Genomic DNA, 4,665 nt, shown 5'->3' with positions numbered 1-4,665 from the left:
GCCGGCGCACACGCGGCTCAGCCGCACGCGGGCACCCGCGCCCGCCACCGCCCCGGGCGGGGCCGCCCCCGCACGCAGCCAATCAGCGCCGGGGCGGGCGGGACGCGGAGCCCGCACCGCGGCCACCGGCCGGCAGCACGTGCACACGCTCGCCCGGGCCGGCTCGCGCCTGGGGGCGTTGGCCCCGTGCCACTCGTGGGCCGCACCGCACGCACGCGACCTCGCTACCGCGGCCGGCCTGGGGATGTCCCGGAGGACGCACACGGGACGCACCGCCGGCTCTCCCACTCCTGCCCATGCAATACCTCGCGGGGGACCGCGCGTGCATTCTTTCTAGTTTATGGGCCCATAGACAACTCAGTGGTACTTGCAGTTGACAAATCGCTCTGCCTTCCCACCTCCAGGACTGGGTGGTCACCGAGGTTCAGAGAGGCCATACAGATGGGCGTTCCAGAGAGCTGGACTCCCCTGGCTTAGGCTTCAGGCAAGTTTCCAGCATTGGTTGAGCAAATCAGAAATCACTGGGCCTGTGCCCCAGGGCTGCGGTGAGAGTTCCGTGAAAGGGCCCAGGTAAGCTCCCAGCATCCTTTAAGGGCACACAGCCAAGCTGGCCAGTGGCTGAGGTTCCCTGCTCCTTTCTTATGCAACGCCCATCCATCCTGGGAGGATTGCAGGCTGGGGGTGTCCTGTCCTGTCTGATCATGCAACGTCCCCTGGGGAGGACCGACCGCAGTTCAACCCTCTGAGCAACCTCTGGAAACCAACTCAAAGTGTGACTACCAGTGAGAATGGGACCTACCAGTTCCTGATTGGCACAACCTTCTGCCGAGGTCACACAGAGTGAACAAAGGCCACTTGGGGAACACATACATACATGCCCTATGGGTTAGCTCTTTCTTTCCGGGCATTATAAACGCACCCGCTCTAATTTAAGCCCCATATGTGCCTGCAGGGAGGAGGAGGGAAGGAAACTAACGCTAGGTCCCCCAGCTAGATGCTCGAGAGGAATCCAGAGGGTTTGTCTCTGAAGCTCATTTCTTTGCTCTGTATATCTTGATCGCAGAAGGGGAGGGGCAGTTCCATTTCAGAACTCCTTCTAGCATAGCGAACAAACTACCTCAAAAATGTAGTGAACCACCTCTTCACCAGAGAGAGACATTCAAGCAGATACTAAGCTAGAGATTGTCAAGGGAGTGGCAGTAGAAGAGGCAAATCTGACTGAACCCAGGGCGGGGAACTCAAGTACCCACGTGAGACCAGCAGTCATCCTCGTGGTCCTAGCTGGCAGAGCGACCGACTGGCTCCAGCAGCGGTGCCAATGGCCACATGAGCTGGGGTTGGTGCTTTTTCAAAAGCAAGTGGGTATGGGCAATAGTTTCCTGACTTTGAAGGCCAGAAGTTGCTACTGAAAAACCCAAGGGTGCACAGTCCTGTGAGGAGGGACAGCCTAAGCCCAGCAGAGTGACTGGCTGGACTGTGACTGGGGACAGCTGGGAACACTTGAGGAACTAGGAGGGTGCTGGGGCCACTCTCAGTCAGTCTGCTTCTTGCCCTGGGTCCTCCTTAGTCTTCCCTGGGTTAGGACTACTAGAGCCCCTGAGACGTGTGCAATCCAGTGTCCCCATCTTTCTGGGATACCAGAGCCCCTGAGAAGCGCTCAGGTGTGACCTTGCCTAGGAGTCTCTCCGCCCTGAGCTCTGTTGTCCTGGGTGTCAAAGGACTGTGGGGGGAGAAAGAAAGCCATTGCATGTGCTTCTGCAGGGCCCTGGGGTGGGGAGGTAGAGCAGCCACAGGGCTCCGGGAGGCCCACAGATGGGCTGGGGTGGGGCTTCCAGGCATTGAGCACACTCAGGCTGTACCCTACACTCTTCTCACGGAACCCTTGCAGCCAGACTCTTGGCCTGACACGGGCAAGCGCAGTGGGAGTCTAGCAAGGACCAGTGACAGAAAAGGAACTCAGAGAGAGATATATGTGTGATCTGACAGCTGAAGTCCTGTCTCCTCCTCTGATGTTTGCTGATCTACGGGAGGGTGGGGTCTCTATAGGGTCTTCGTGATATACCACAGGTACACAGGGAGAGTTGTCAAATGAGTGTGACTTCCAGAACCCTCGGAGAGGAGAGACGAGCACTTGCTCTCACCAGCACAGTGAAACCTTCATCTGTAGAGCGGGCAGGTCAAGGTGGGGAGGACAGAAGCCTGGCTGAACTGGGGCAACCTCTGGGGTGGTCCCATCTCTTGGACCCACCTCCAGCCTGGTTCGTGGAGGCAGGGCCACAGGGGGGATGGGCACTCTGTAATTTGCATGCAAATCTTCTCCTCCATGACTAAGAGGAGGCTGAGATCTAGAAAGAGCTTCCTCAGGTCTCAGTTTCCCTTTTGTGACAGCCTCCCGGGCTGTTTTTGTGAGTTGCAAAGGGCATGGAGGAGCCTGGCATTGGGCTTCCTCTGGGAGGGTACCTAGCTCCTCATAATAAGATGTGACCTTTCCCTTGAAGCATACAAGCCTAGGAGGGAGGCAACCCCATCTATGGCTAAAGTCCTCGAGCTGACAGAGTCTGCTCTACAGGAGACTCAAGCTTCGTCCTCCACGTGAGTTCTGGCAAGAGTGCTTAAGGCAATGGATGCCATATATATGATCCAAACTATCCAATATCGCATTTAAAAAGTCAGATGAAATTATGAGTGAAACACAATGTAAGACTACACACACACACACACACACACACACACACACACACACACACACGCGTATAGACTGGATGGTGCCTGGGGTGGAATGTTGTTGACTAATGAATCAGCTCCCGTATTCAGCCAGCCAGGCAGACACACACCTGTGATCCCAGCCTTTGTAAAGAGGTAGCAAGAAGGATCCAGGAGTTCAAGGTTATCTTAAGCTACAGAATGAATTTGAGGCCAGCCTGGGCTACAGGAAACCATGCTTCAAACACCACTAACAACAAAACCAACTCAAGTCATGACCTTAGCAATTGTGCTTGGGCTCTTCTGTGAGGTGGCGCCAGGTCTGACCTAAACTGATTGTGGCCACCCAGACCCAGCTTCTGTCCTCACGGAGATGTAGTGTAGCCATGAAATGGATAAACAGGCAACCACCGCACTCCCTCCCACATAGGAGATATTGCAGGAGCCGTAGGCACCAAAACTTAAAACCAAATTTACAATTTAAAAATACATATCGTTAAAATCCCTTTTAAGCATAAATGTTGCATGTAATTAAGTCTTTTTCTTTTCTTTTCTCTCCTTTTTTTTTTTTTTTCTTTTTGTTGGTGACTCAGAGTCACTGTATGAACAGAGAATCCTTGGCTTGGTGTGGAAACTGATCCAGAGATAAACTAGTCTGAGGCATTGCATGGAGGTTGGGGGAAGGGCAATCTAAGACCGGGTGTCCCTGGGGACTCTGAGGTGGGTAGACCAACTTGTCCTCCAGCTAGGTGACCCCCGGGTGGCTCTGCTCTCTCCCCACCACAGGCTGGCAGTTGCCTGTTCTCTATGCTGCAAAATCTCCTAACTTGTGGTTTCTGTTTCACTGCAGGTTTTGGTGACCATCACTGCCCTTAGACTCAAATGTAAATCAGGAGTCCATGGGTTCCAAGCAGGGGAATTTGGAGGAGTGAAGCTGGGAGCCCAGGCTGCTTACAGGTTCCTCTTCTTATCCCAGGCTCTTCCAAAGATGTTCGTTCTTAGGATATCGGTCTTTTAGGTTGGAGGGTAAGAGAGGTGTCGTTATAAATACATAAGAGGTTTATTAATGGCTAGGCATGCACAGACTAATTGCTTCTTCCTGCTTATGCACAATCAATCACTTCGATGGTGGGAACCACTGGCAAGCGCAGAGTGGATCAGAAAGATGTCCAGATGGGGAACGACCTCAGCCGCTCCATCCTTCAAGTTCAAGACTTTCATGTCAAAACAAAACAACAGCAAGAAAAGCCAACCCAAACACGCTTGACCCCTGTCCCCTGTCCCACGGCCCCCGCCCCAGCAAGTGTGGGTGGGAAGTCTGCTCTCACTGAGCCTAGCTCTCATCTCAGCCCCTTCTCTTCTGCTCAACTCTCCTCTCCTTGTGATGCCATAAAGCCTCCTGCATCCTCAATGCCACAAGCTCAGGCTGATACCCCTGCTCCCCTCCAAGCTACACAAGCCTGGAACCCGAACATCATGCCCTGTGATGCGAGCATCAAATAAGCCTGGACCACAGCTGTATCCCATCTTCATATCTGCTGCCTCTAAGCCCCCATTATCATGTTGTTTGTATGTTGTACCGCTGGAGCTGAGCACACTCTCTGGGCCCCTCTGGCTACTACTCACCACCCAAGATCATAGTCAGTCAGACCCATCCCCTTATCTTTTCATTAGATCCCTTCCAGGGACAGCTGCTTTGTGTGGATAGAGAGGACCACCCCTTATGGCTCCTGCAGGCCAGTCCAGGAGCTCTGTGCCAGCTCCTGCCTTCTATCCAACCCCTGTCTACCTTCAGCCACAGCTTCATTCCAGGTCTTGTCTCAGCCTTTTCTGCTGGCACCAAGCTCCCACTGGAGGATCTAACTCTATAAAACAACCCCTTCTGGGTTGGCACTCCCCTCCCTTCTGTTCTTGCAGGACCTCAAGACACAGGGGTCTCCTGACATAAATGCCTGGTGCTGT

The sequence above is a fragment of the Mus caroli genome, unplaced genomic scaffold (genome assembly GCF_978045245.1).
Source record: "Mus caroli unplaced genomic scaffold, Mus_caroli_1 scaffold_6, whole genome shotgun sequence".
Lineage (NCBI taxonomy): Eukaryota > Metazoa > Chordata > Mammalia > Rodentia > Muridae > Mus > Mus caroli.
Note: the sequence above shows the minus strand (reverse complement) of the source record.